The sequence below is a fragment of the Oncorhynchus clarkii genome, chromosome 7 (genome assembly GCF_045791955.1).
Source record: "Oncorhynchus clarkii lewisi isolate Uvic-CL-2024 chromosome 7, UVic_Ocla_1.0, whole genome shotgun sequence".
Lineage (NCBI taxonomy): Eukaryota > Metazoa > Chordata > Actinopteri > Salmoniformes > Salmonidae > Oncorhynchus > Oncorhynchus clarkii.
The window spans coordinates 50,519,064-50,534,200 of NC_092153.1; positions in this window are offsets into that span (position 1 = coordinate 50,519,064).

Genomic DNA, 15,137 nt, shown 5'->3' on the forward strand with positions numbered 1-15,137 from the left:
GAACTTGTTACTTTAAAGTGAATATCTTTCAACTTCGATTTTGCAGTCCCTTGTATTATAGCGCAGTAGCTAAAGTGTGACGCATGAGTGATGCATGTTTTATTGAATGAGTGTCAAAGAGATCAGCGTGACAAAAGAAAAGTTGGAGAAATTCATTAAACAATATTTCTGTGGTAGCGTAAGAATCCGGAAACAAAGTACAGCCCTACACTGTGTTGATAGGAGAGAGTCAATGATGAGGGACAAGGATTGCATTCCTGTAATAAGATAATTGTTTGGTATGAAAGCAGAAATAATGCCCTGTATGTATAGTACATACCAGACAGATTTGACTGGTTAGTATAGGTTACAACTGTAACAGAAGTTGATATGGGCGGGTAAAAACATTTGGCCTGAACTCACTGTGAGCTCTGCTAGTCAGAATTCCACTCTGACCGTGCCAGTCAGTTTGACATTTCTGTTGGTCACTGTGCATCACCCATCAAACTAAAATGTGTCACATATCACAGAGGGTAGTGCTGTCCTCATAGCATATCTATTTTGGCTCTGCAGGTTACCCAAGAGTAAGCTCCTGCTCTCACCTGGTAATGTGTTGCAGACAGTAATCTTGTCTGGCATGGAGGGTCAAGGTTGCTACTGAATGTCCAGCTACATGGCCAGGTCATAGAGCCTGTAAATATACAATGTATCAAAACTGCTATCACTATGCTATTACAATGCAATTACTAAATTATATGTAACAACATGTTACTGCAATGTTGTTAGCTACCAAACTAGATGATGATGAATGTCATTTTGATGATGACAATAAGTAATGATGATTATGGACATGACAGGGCTCTGTATTCTATCAAGAAAATGAACAACAGTTTGAGTAACATCACAACATTATATTATTTCACGACACTAAGATTTGAAGTTGCATGGCAGCTGAGGACTACCACTACACAGTACATGACAAACAATCAATCATTGTGCCTGTAAAAGATGGCCCTTTGGGCTTTGGCTGTAAAGACAGCTTAGCTAGAGGTGGCACTGTGTTGGCTGGGAGCTTTGTGAAAGCTGGGTGTGAGGTATCTGGCTAAACTCAACTCCATGGTGAACAATGTTTCTGCTGAACCACACCAATGGAGTTGAGCAAAGACCAGGCTTTGTGGAACTCAGCTCTGACTATATCAATTCACACATGGTCAATTCACATGGTCAAATACTCCCAAAAATGGCAAATCTGCAGAATGTGCATGTGCCAACTGAATCTCAGATGACGTAGGCTTAGATTGTGTGATTTGATTGGACATGAGCATTTGGAGACCTAGGCACATGCACATTCTCGCTGAGTTGCCATTTTCGAGAAACAGAAACGAGCAACGAGTTGGTGATTGAAAAAGTATTGATTTCAGCAAACAAAGATAGGCATGCAGCTACAGAGGACAAACATAGGTACGAGGTACATGTTTCATATATATATATATATATTTTTTTAAAGTATTAACCTTGGTCTAATCGATGTAGTCGGACCTGAATTCCACAAAGTCTGGTTTCTACTCAACGTTGTTGGTGGAGTTCATCAGAAACTTCCTTCACCGTGAAGTTGAGTTTAGTCAGCTAGGTGTGAGGTCTTCTGGCAGGACACAAAGTGTTTGAAATGCCAATGTTAGCTGGATGGACAGTGGGTGGACAGTCTGAGAGGTTACCAAAGGACAAACAGATACTTCTTCACTAGACTATTACACTACGCTATACTACTTTATTGTACTACCGTCATCCCCAGTCCAGAAGAACTCAGAGGTCTATTAAATAATGTATCCAGATGTGACTATTATTCCTGTATGGCAAAAGTTACATGGAAATTGGTTACATTTAATAGGAAGAAAAACTGTTAATGTTAATTTGATCAACATTTCTTTGGTTTGATCAGATAAAAAAATGTCTGTCTGTTGCTGTTCATACTTTGGTTAAGGACCTTGGACTTGTTGTCTTGGTCCACAAGGGGGAGCCAATATGTTACAAACAGCTTCTGACCACAGATTTCATCTTGGTCATATTGACATAGAGGGCATGGCTTGTTGGGCCCAGTGAGTTCTAATTCTCAAAATGAATCTTTCATTGACTGATAGATTCACTGCAAGAATGCGTTACTGAAAAAAAAGACAACATACTGTAAGGTCAACATCCATATAGTGTCATCCATGAAACTCGCACTGGAGTCCACTTAAACCAAGTAAAAACTGGACTTGTTTTAACTATGGTACTACTTTATGAATCCAACAAATACAATGTTGCTGTTTTGCAAAAGACATTCAAAAGATCAAAATAAGAATGACCCTTTAGAAAGCAAAAAAAGGAAGGAAAGCAACGAAGGACAAAGACCATGTCATGTGTGGCTTTGTGTGAGCAAAGATGCAATAATAAGAATCAAACAGCTTTGCATGCTTCCTTGGCCAGCTGAAAAACATAAACACTATATGTGACTAAATACTATATTGACAAAAATCAGGACTAAAAACGTTCCTCTCTGCTGGGTGAGGCAGTTATCTCAGTGTTATTCAGTCTGGATTTCCTCAAAGGGGTTTACAAATAGATGGTAGGAAGGACATGGCTAATTGTTATCTTGAACAATGAGAATTCCTAAAGTAACACACTCTACAGTATATGCGGTTGTTTCCTGAATAGACAGTCTTTCTGGTTTATCCTCAAATTATTTATTTATGCTGAATGTTCCTGAATGTTCCTGAATGAAAGGGCTTGGGAGTGGCTTTGGAGTTGCCACTCGGACCTAAGTTTCCGTGTTTGTGCTAGAAATCCTCAGTTTGTTCTTCATTGTTGCATACTTCTTCAATGTGTCCTCCTGAATGTTTGTATTTTTAGGGAGTTTGGCTGTGTTGTGAGGAAGGATATTTGTATATTTAGTACAAAGCTTCAAATGTTTTCACTGTGTTCTCATGGGAATGGTTTGAAAAGAACAACATTCTAGTTGGTGTGTAAAAGAGCACTTTGCTGTCAGATGTGGTGCTATCCCGTACATTTCATACTATAGAAGATCAATTAACAATAGTAAAATAAGTAATTGTTCCCAAAATGTATATCCTGTCTATCCTCTAGTAGTAGCTGCCTGTTAGGCCTTTCGACAGCCACACAAACAGTGAGAACCTTTCACTCTCCAGGCATATCCGCAGGGTCCTACTCTGGGCCTTGTCTGAGCCTCAGCCCTGGCCTGAACATGAGCTGTAAGCCCCACTAGTTTTGCAAAGAGCAGGTTAGGAGATGGGGTGTCTGCCTCATTTGAGGTGTGCTTGAATGACCTTACATAGTGCACACATTCATTAACACAATCCCTCGACATCCAATACAAATAAAAAGGATTTGTGCTGTCAAATTTACAGTGCCCATTAGGGACAAATACTCAATGTTCATCCTCAAATACAAATGATAATAATGTGCAGCACTGCTCCGTCTGGTTCAGTGGAATGGGAGTGTTGTGAATGCAAACAATGAGTTCACCTGAGGCGAGTGAACAGGAACCGCCCAGGCTGAACACTACGACAGAGCTGTAACTGTTGGCTTTGATGTGGTGGTTTGGCCCATTCCGCGCAGACTCTAGAGCAGGGGTACATGCTGTCTAGACGTGCGCATGTTGATTTTGTACATCCACACCAGACGTGATCCAAAACACGTAGGTTGAAATATCAAAACGAACTCTGAACTATATTAATTTGGGGACAGGTCGAAACACATGAAACATTCATTGACATTTCACTAGCTACCTTGATATAAATGTTTACAGTACTCTCCCTGTCCTGCATCCTGTTGTCATGGGATATCATGGGATAAAAACACTGTTGTCATGGGAGAGTAAATACACATTGAATAAGAAATAACAATAACGAGAAAAAATAACATGGGAGTACAGGGAGTACAAGTACTGAGTCGATGTGCAAGGGTACGAAGTATGCTAATTGAGGTAGGGGCAAAGTAACTGCTGCAACCTAGACTCAGGAGTAGACATAACATAGTAAATGTAAAGCCAGGACACTCCATGTTACATTTCATATGTGTCACGAACCGGCTTGAAGCCCGTAACAAAAAAGGGAGACGTGGAGATAAGGAATAACAAAGATATATTTATTAACTGAGGTAACCTTTAACCTATATACAAATAAACAATGGTGTGTGTAGTCAGTAATCAGTAATGTCAGTGAGTGGTTGCGTGTATAGATGTGATAATGAGGAGTGTTGCAAGATGCCAAAGCAAGCCACAAAAATGCCACAACCAAAATCAAACAGTGTTTCTGCATGTAGAGTCTCCTCAATGAATGGGGAAAAGGTGTATTTTAAATCCGGAAAACACCTGGGCCCAGGTGTATCCCATTTCGCTGACGACCCTCCCAGCTTCGCCCACCTATTAAGGAACGTCTTTCTTTTGGTATTTTTCAGTCAGTAGAAAGGCCTCTTCAGTCTCCTAAGTTTTCATAATTGTGACCTTAATTGCCTACTGTCTGTAAGCTGTTAGTGTCATAACGACCGTTCCACAGGTGCATGTTCATTCATTGTTTATGGTTCATTAAACAAGCATGGGAAACAGTATTTAAACCCTTTACAATGAAGATCTGTGAAGTTATTTAGATTTTTACGAATTATCTTTGAAAGACAGGGTCCTGAAAAAGGGACGTTTCTTTTTTTTGGTTGCTGAGTTTAGGTGGAAAATGCTAATGTTGGCTAGGTGGTTAACATTAGCTAGGCTAGGGGTTAAGGTTAGGATTAGGAGTTAGGTTAAAGGGTTACGGTTAGGATTAGCTAACATATTAAGTAGTTGCAAAGTAGCTAAAATGTAGTAAATAGTTGCAAAGTTGCTAATTAGCTAAAGTAGTCCGTGATGAGATTCAAACACGCAACCTTTGGGTTGCTAGACATTTACATCATACACCAATCTATCCACCCTACTTTTGTGTTCGCCTTAACCTTCTGTCTTATGTAACCATACTAATTACATTTATTATGTAACATCTAGTCTGAGATCAGGCTGAGTGACTAGGCAACAGGATAGATAAGCAAAAGTAGCAGCAGCATACAGTATGTGGTGAGTGTGAACATGTGTGTGAGTATGTGTGGCGTCAGGGTGCATGTGTGTGTTTGTTTGTTAGGGTGTCAGTGTAAGTATGTTTGAGTGTGTGGGTATGGTCCGGTGTGTGTGCATAGTCTGGTGTGTGTGCATAGAGTCTGTGCAAGAGAGTTAGTGAAAACAAATGGTCAGTGCAGGTAGTCCGGGTAGCCATTTGATGATCTATTTAGCAGTCTTGTTTAGCAGTCTTATGGCTTGGGAGTAGAAGCTCTTCAGGGTCCTGTTGATTCCAGACTTGGTGCACTGGTACCTCTTGCCATGCAACAGCAGAGAGAACAGTCTATGGCTTGGGTGGCTGGAGTCTTTGAAAAACGTTAGGGCCTTCCTTTGACACAGCCTGGTTTCGAGGTCCTGGATGGCAGGGAGCTCGGTCCAGTGATGTACTGGGCCGTACTCAACACCCTCTGTAGTGCCTTGCGGTCAGGTGCCTTACACTTGTCATACCAAGCAGTGATGCCGTCAGTCAAGATGCTCTCAATCGTGGAGCTGTATAACTTTTTGACGATCTGACGGCCCATGTCAACATTTTTCAGCCTCCTGAGGGATGAGACAGTGTTGTGCCCTCTTCACAACTGTGTCGGTGTGTGTGGACCATGTTAATTCCTTAGCGATGTTGACACCAAGCAACTTGAACTTCTATAGCCTATCGATGTGGATGGGGGCATGCTTTCCCCTCCATATCATGTAGTCCACAATCTGCTCCTTTGTCTTGCTGACATTGAGGGAGAGGTTGTTGTCCTGGCACCACACTGCCAGGTCTGACCACCTTCCTATAGGCTGCCTCATCGTCATTGGTGATCAGTCCTACCACCGTTGTGTCATCCGCAAACTTGATGATGGTTTTGGAGTCGTGCGCGACCACGCAGTCGTGGGTGAACAGGATGTACAGGAGGGGACTAAGCACACACACCCCTGAGGGGCATCCATGTTGATTATCAGTGTGGCAGATGTGTTGTTTCCTATACCCTCACTGCCTGCAGGTGGCCCACCAGTAAGTCCAGGATCCAGTTGCAGAGGGAGAAGTTCAGTGCCAGGTTCCTGAGCTTGGTGAGGAGCTTGGAGGGGACTATGGTGTTGAATGCTGAGCTGTAGTCAATGAACAGCATTCTTACATTCTGTAGGTATTTGTTTTGTCCAGGTGGATGAAGGCAGTATGTTGTGCAATAGAGATTGCGTCATCTGTGGATCTCAATCACATATCTCTTATTTTATTTGTGGGTATACTTGGGAACATATTTCCTAAATTATTTTTTGTTGTTGCTGAATTCCTGTCTTTTTTTTTTTACCCAAAACTAAAATGTTTATATTTATTTTATTTTTTACTTTGGGGGCCAAAATAAATCACTCTCAGGCTGACCTGTTTGGCGCGCTCCTTGGTCTTCAGTGCCAGGGTCCTGAGCTTGGTGAGGAGCTTGGAGGGGACTATGGTGTTGAATGCTGAGCTGTAGTCAATGAACAGCAGCTTGCTTGGTGGTGTTGCAGACTCTGGGGCCTTTCAGAACAGGTGTATATATACCGAGATCATGTGACAGATCATGTGACACTTAGATTGGACTTTATTTAACTCATTATGTGACTTCTGAAGGTAATTGGTTGCACCAGATCTTATTTAGGTGCTTCATAGCAAAGGGGGTGAATGCATATGCACACACTACTTTCCGTTTTTTATTTATTTTTATTGCTTGAAACAAGTAATTTTTTTCATTTCACTTTACCAATTTGGACTATTTTGTGTATGTCCATTACATGAAATCCAAATAAAAATCCACTTAAATTACAGGTTGTAATGCAACAAACTTCTGCAAGGCACTGTACAAATTTGCATTCCTTTCCAACCCCCAATCTGCACCACTTCTGTAGCCATATTATGTCAGCGAGTGTTAGATTTAAACCTCTGTGGGTTGACAGGTTTAGAGAGAGTGAGACAGAGGCTGCCCAGGTTTACACTACTGCATGACTCAGAGAAAGAATGAGAATGGACGTAGGAGGTAATTTGCACATCTGAGAGAAGTAGAGAAATGAGAGCAACAGCACGGAGACCCAGCCTCTGACAGCTCAACCTCAAGTGTCTTTGAGCCTTTTAGGAACTTGTTAGTTTAATGGAACTACTTTAAAGTGAATATCTTTCAACTTCGATTTTGCAGTCCCTTGTATTATAGCGCAGTAGCTAAAGGGTGACGCATGAGTGATGCATGTTTTATTGAATGAGTGTCAAAGAGATCAGCGTGACAAAAGAAAAGTTGGAGAAATTCATTAAACAATATTTCTTTGGTAGCGTAAGAATCCGGAAACAAAGTACAGCCCTACACTGTGTTGATAGGAGAGAGTCAATGATGAGGGACAAGGATTGCATTCCTGTAATAAGATAATTGTTTGGTATGAAAGCAGAAATAATGCCCTGTATGTATAGTACATACCAGACAGATTTGACTGGTTAGTATAGGTTACAACTGTAACAGAAGTTGATATGGGCGGGTCAAAACATTTGGCCTGAACTCACTGTGAGCTCTGCTAGTCAGAATTCCACTCTGACCGTGTCAGTCAGTTTGACATTTCTGTTGGTCACTGTGCATCACCCATCAAACTAAAATGTGTCACATATCACAGAGGTAGTGCTGTCCTCATAGCATATCAATTTTGGCTCTGCAGGTTACCCCAGAGTGAGCTCCTGCTCTCACCTGGTAATGTGTTGCAGACAGTAATCTTGTCTGGCATGGAGGGTCAAGGTTGCTACTGAATGTCCAGCTACATTGCCAGGTCATAGAGCCTGTAAATATACAATGTATCAAAACTGCTATCACTATGCTATTACAATGCAATTACTAAATTATATGTAACAAAATGTTACTGCAATGTTGTTAGCTACCAAACTGGATGATGATGAATGTCATTTTGATGATGACAATAAGTAATGATGATTATGGACATGACAGGGCTCTGTATTCTATCAAGAAAATGAACAACAGTTTGAGTAACATCACAACATTATATTATTTCACGACACTAAGATTTGAAGTTGCATGGCAGCTGAGGACTACCACTACACAGTACATGACAAACAATCAATCATTGTGCCTGTAAAAGATGGCCCTTTGGGCTTTGGCTGTAAAGACAGCTTAGCTAGAGGTGGCACTGTGTTGGCTGGGAGCTTTGTGAAAGCTGGGTGTGAGGTATCTGACTAAACTCAACTCCATGGTGAACAATGTTTCTGCTGAACCACACCAATGGAGTTGAGCAAAGACCAGGCTTTGTGGAACTCAGCTCTGACTATATCAATTCACACATGGTCAATTCTTCAAAGACTCCCAAAAATGGCAAATCTGCAGAATGTGCATGTGCCAACTGAATCTCAGATGACGTAGGCTTAGATTGTGTGATTTGATTGGACATGAGCATTTGGAGACCTAGGCACATGCACATTCTCGCTGAGTTGCCATTTTCGAGAAACAGAAACGAGCAACGAGTTGGTAATTGAAAAAGTATTGATTTCAGCAAACAAAGATAGGCATGCAGCTACAGAGGACAAACATAGGTATGAGGTACGTGTTTCATATATATATATATTTTTTTTTTAAAGTATTAACCTTGGTCGAATCAAACATTTTTTTTTTTTTAAATTTTACCCCTTTTTTCTCCCCAATTTCGTGGTATCCAATTGTTGTAGTAGCTACTATCTTGTCTCATTGCTACAACTCCCGTACGGGCTCGGGAGAGACGAAGGCTGAATGTCATGCGTCCTCCGATACACAACCCAACCAGCCGTACTGCTTCTTAACACAGCGCGCATCAAACCCGGAAGCCAGCCGCACCAATGTGTCGGAGGCGCGCACTGCGCCCGGCCCGCCACAGGAGTCGCTGGTGCGCGATGAGAAAAGGACATCCCTACCGACCAATCCCTCCCTATCCCGGACGATGCTAGGCCAATTGTGCCTCCCGGTCGCGGCCAGTTACGACAGAGCCTGGGCGTGAACCCAGATGGCACAGCTGGCGCAGTACAGCGCCCTTAACCACTGCGCCACCCGGGAGGCTGAAATTGGTTACTTTTAATAGGAAGAAAAACTGTTAATGTTAATTTGAGCAACATTTCTTTGGTTTGATTTCTTTGGTTTGCTGTTCATACTTTGGTTAAGGACCTTGGACTTGTGTCTTGGTCCATATGTTACAAACAGCTTCTGACCACAGATTTCATCTTGGTCATACTGACATAGAGGGCATGGCTTGTTGGGCCCAGTGAGTTCTAATTCTCAAAATGAATCTTTCATTGACTGATAGATTCACTGCAAGAATGCGTTACTGCAAAAAAAGACAACATACTGTAAGGTCAACATCCATATAGTGTCATCCATGAAACTCGCACTGGAGTCCACTTAAACCAAGTAAAAACTGGACTCGTTTTAACTATGGTACTACTTTATGAATCCAACAAATACAATGTTGCTGTTTTGCAAAAGACATTCAAAAGATCAAAATAAGAATGACCCTTTAGAAAGCAAAAAAAGGAAGGAAAGCAACGAAGGACAAAGACCATGTCATGTGTGTGTGGCTTTGTGTGAGCAAAGATGCAATAATAAGAATCAAACAGCTTTGCATGCTTCCTTGGCCAGCTGAAAAACATAAACACTATATGTGACTAAATACTATATTGACAAAAATCAGGACTAAAAACGTTCCTCTCTGCTGGGTGAGGCAGTTATCTCAGTGTTATTCAGTCTGGATTTCCTCAAAGGGGTTTACAAATAGATGGTAGGAAGGACATGGCTAATTGTTATCTTGAACAATGAGAATTCCTAAAGTAACACACTCTACAGTATATGCGGTTGTTTCCTGAATAGATAGTCTTTCTGGTTTATCCTCAAATTATTTATTTATGCTGAATGTTCCTGAATGTTCCTGAATGAAAGGGCTTGGGAGTGGCTTTGGAGTTGCCACTCGGACCTAAGTTTCCGTGTTTGTGCTAGAAATCCTCAGTTTGTTCTTCATTGTTGCATACTTCTTCAATGTGTCCTCCTGAATGTTTGTATTTTTAGGGAGTTTGGCTGTGTTGTGAGGAAGGATATTTGTATATTTAGTACAAAGCTTCAAATGTTTTCACTGTGTTCTCATGGGAATGGTTTGAAAAGAACAACATTCTAGTTGGTGTGTAAAAGAGCACTTTGCTGTCAGATGTGGTGCTATCCCGTACATTTCATACTATAGAAGATCAATTAACAATAGTAAAATAAGTAATTGTTCCCAAAATGTATATCCTGTCTATCCTCTAGTAGTAGCTGCCTGTTAGGCCTTTCGACAGCCACACAAACAGTGAGAACCTTTCACTCTCCAGGCATATCCGCAGGGTCCTACTCTGGGCCTTGTCTGAGCCTCAGCCCTGGCCTGAACATGAGCTGTAAGCCCCACTAGTTTTGCAAAGAGCAGGTTAGGAGATGGGGTGTCTGCCTCATTTGAGGTGTGCTTGAATGACCTTACATAGTGCACACATTCATTAACACAATCCCTCGACATCCAATACAAATAAAAAGGATTTGTGCTGTCAAATTTACAGTGCCCATTAGGGACAAATACTCAATGTTCATCCTCAAATACAAATGATAATAATGTGCAGCACTGCTCCGTCTGGTTCAGTGGAATGGGAGTGTTGTGAATGCAAACAATGAGTTCACCTGAGGCGAGTGAACAGGAACCGCCCAGGCTGAACACTACGACAGAGCTGTAACTGTTGATTTGATGTGGTGGTTTGGCCCATTCCGCGCAGACTCTAGAGCAGGGGTACATGCTGTCTAGACGTGCGCATGTTGATTTTGTACATCCACACCAGACGTGATCCAAGACACGTAGGTTGAAATATCAAAACGAACTCTGAACTATATTAATTTGGGGACAGGTCGAAACACATGAAACATTCATTGACATTTCACTAGCTAGCTTGATATAAATGTTTACAGTACTCTCCCTGTCCTGCATCCTGTTGTCATGGGATATCATGGGATAAAAACACTGTTGTCATGGGAGAGTAAATACACATTGAATAAGAAATAACAATAACGAGAAAAAATAACATGGGAGTACAGGGAGTACAAGTACTGAGTCGATGTGCAAGGGTACGAAGTATGCTAATTGAGGTAGGGGCAAAGTAACTGCTGCAACCTAGACTCAGGAGTAGACATAACATAGTAAATGTAAAGCCAGGACACTCCATGTTACATTTCATATGTGTCACGAACCGGCTTGAAGCCCGTAACAAAAAGGGAGACGTGGAGATAAGGAATAACAAAGATATATTTATTAACTGAGGTAACCTTTAACCTATATACAAATAAACAATGGTGTGTGTAGTCAGTAATCAGTAATGTCAGTGAGTGGTTGCGTGTATAGATGTGATAATGAGGAGTGTTGCAAGATGCCAAAGCAAGCCACAAAAATGCCACAACCAAAATCAAACAGTGTTTCTGCATGTACAGTCTCCTCAATGAATGGGGAAAAGGTGTATTTTAAATCCGGAACACACCTGGGCCCAGGTGTATCCCATTTCGCTGACGACCCTCCCAGCTTCGCCCACCTATTAAGGAACGTCTTTCTTTTGGTATTTTTCAGTCAGTAGAAAGGCCTCTTCAGTCTCCTAAGTTTTCATAATTGTGACCTTAATTGCCTACTGTCTGTAAGCTGTTAGTGTCATAACGACCGTTCCACAGGTGCATGTTCATTCATTGTTTATGGTTCATTAAACAAGCATGGGAAACAGTATTTAAACCCTTTACAATGAAGATCTGTGAAGTTATTTAGATTTTTACGAATTATCTTTGAAAGACAGGGTCCTGAAAAAGGGACGTTTCTTTTTTTTGGTTGCTGAGTTTAGGTGGAAAATGCTAATGTTGGCTAGGTGGTTAACATTAGCTAGGCTAGGGGTTAAGGTTAGGATTAGGAGTTAGGTTAAAGGGTTACGGTTAGGATTAGCTAACATATTAAGTAGTTGCAAAGTAGCTAAAATGTAGTAAATAGTTGCAAAGTTGCTAATTAGCTAAAGTAGTCCGTGATGAGATTCAAACACGCAACCTTTGGGTTGCTAGACATTTACATCATACACCAATCTATCCACCCTACTTTTGTGTTCGCCTTAACCTTCTGTCTTATGTAACCATACTAATTACATTTATTATGTAACATCTAGTCTGAGATCAGGCTGAGTGACTAGGCAACAGGATAGATAAGCAAAAGTAGCAGCAGCATACAGTATGTGGTGAGTGTGAACATGTGTGTGAGTATGTGTGGCGTCAGGGTGCATGTGTGTGTTTGTTTGTTAGGGTGTCAGTGTAAGTATGTTTGAGTGTGTGGGTATGGTCCGGTGTGTGTGCATAGTCTGGTGTGTGTGCATAGAGTCTGTGCAAGAGAGTTAGTGAAAACAAATGGTCAGTGCAGGTAGTCCGGGTAGCCATTTGATGATCTATTTAGCAGTCTTGTTTAGCAGTCTTATGGCTTGGGAGTAGAAGCTCTTCAGGGTCCTGTTGATTCCAGACTTGGTGCACTGGTACCTCTTGCCATGCAACAGCAGAGAGAACAGTCTATGGCTTGGGTGGCTGGAGTCTTTGAAAAACGTTAGGGCCTTCCTTTGACACAGCCTGGTTTCGAGGTCCTGGATGGCAGGGAGCTCGGTCCAGTGATGTACTGGGCCGTACTCAACACCCTCTGTAGTGCCTTGCGGTCAGGTGCCTTACACTTGTCATACCAAGCAGTGATGCCGTCAGTCAAGATGCTCTCAATCGTGGAGCTGTATAACTTTTTGACGATCTGACGGCCCATGTCAACATTTTTCAGCCTCCTGAGGGATGAGACAGTGTTGTGCCCTCTTCACAACTGTGTCGGTGTGTGTGGACCATGTTAATTCCTTAGCGATGTTGACACCAAGCAACTTGAACTTCTATAGCCTATCGATGTGGATGGGGGCATGCTTTCCCCTCCATATCATGTAGTCCACAATCTGCTCCTTTGTCTTGCTGACATTGAGGGAGAGGTTGTTGTCCTGGCACCACACTGCCAGGTCTGACCACCTTCCTATAGGCTGCCTCATCGTCATTGGTGATCAGTCCTACCACCGTTGTGTCATCCGCAAACTTGATGATGGTTTTGGAGTCGTGCGCGACCACGCAGTCGTGGGTGAACAGGATGTACAGGAGGGGACTAAGCACACACACCCCTGAGGGGCATCCATGTTGATTATCAGTGTGGCAGATGTGTTGTTTCCTATACCCTCACTGCCTGCAGGTGGCCCACCAGTAAGTCCAGGATCCAGTTGCAGAGGGAGAAGTTCAGTGCCAGGTTCCTGAGCTTGGTGAGGAGCTTGGAGGGGACTATGGTGTTGAATGCTGAGCTGTAGTCAATGAACAGCATTCTTACATTCTGTAGGTATTTGTTTTGTCCAGGTGGATGAAGGCAGTATGTTGTGCAATAGAGATTGCGTCATCTGTGGATCTCAATCACATATCTCTTATTTTATTTGTGGGTATACTTGGGAACATATTTCCTAAATTATTTTTTGTTGTTGCTGAATTCCTGTCTTTTTTTTTTTACCCAAAACTAAAATGTTTATATTTATTTTATTTTTTACTTTGGGGGCCAAAATAAATCACTCTCAGGCTGACCTGTTTGGCGCGCTCCTTGGTCTTCAGTGCCAGGGTCCTGAGCTTGGTGAGGAGCTTGGAGGGGACTATGGTGTTGAATGCTGAGCTGTAGTCAATGAACAGCAGCTTGCTTGGTGGTGTTGCAGACTCTGGGGCCTTTCAGAACAGGTGTATATATACCGAGATCATGTGACAGATCATGTGACACTTAGATTGGACTTTATTTAACTCATTATGTGACTTCTGAAGGTAATTGGTTGCACCAGATCTTATTTAGGTGCTTCATAGCAAAGGGGGTGAATGCATATGCACACACTACTTTCCGTTTTTTATTTATTTTTATTGCTTGAAACAAGTAATTTTTTTCATTTCACTTTACCAATTTGGACTATTTTGTGTATGTCCATTACATGAAATCCAAATAAAAATCCACTTAAATTACAGGTTGTAATGCAACAAACTTCTGCAAGGCACTGTACAAATTTGCATTCCTTTCCAACCCCCAATCTGCACCACTTCTGTAGCCATATTATGTCAGCGAGTGTTAGATTTAAACCTCTGTGGGTTGACAGGTTTAGAGAGAGTGAGACAGAGGCTGCCCAGGTTTACACTACTGCATGACTCAGAGAAAGAATGAGAATGGACGTAGGAGGTAATTTGCACATCTGAGAGAAGTAGAGAAATGAGAGCAACAGCACGGAGACCCAGCCTCTGACAGCTCAACCTCAAGTGTCTTTGAGCCTTTTAGGAACTTGTTAGTTTAATGGAACTACTTTAAAGTGAATATCTTTCAACTTCGATTTTGCAGTCCCTTGTATTATAGCGCAGTAGCTAAAGGGTGACGCATGAGTGATGCATGTTTTATTGAATGAGTGTCAAAGAGATCAGCGTGACAAAAGAAAAGTTGGAGAAATTCATTAAACAATATTTCTTTGGTAGCGTAAGAATCCGGAAACAAAGTACAGCCCTACACTGTGTTGATAGGAGAGAGTCAATGATGAGGGACAAGGATTGCATTCCTGTAATAAGATAATTGTTTGGTATGAAAGCAGAAATAATGCCCTGTATGTATAGTACATACCAGACAGATTTGACTGGTTAGTATAGGTTACAACTGTAACAGAAGTTGATATGGGCGGGTCAAAACATTTGGCCTGAACTCACTGTGAGCTCTGCTAGTCAGAATTCCACTCTGACCGTGTCAGTCAGTTTGACATTTCTGTTGGTCACTGTGCATCACCCATCAAACTAAAATGTGTCACATATCACAGAGGTAGTGCTGTCCTCATAGCATATCTATTTTGGCTCTGCAGGTTACCCCAGAGTGAGCTCCTGCTCTCACCTGGTAATGTGTTGCAGACAGTAATCTTGTCTGGCATGGAGGGTCAAGGTTGCTACTGAATGTC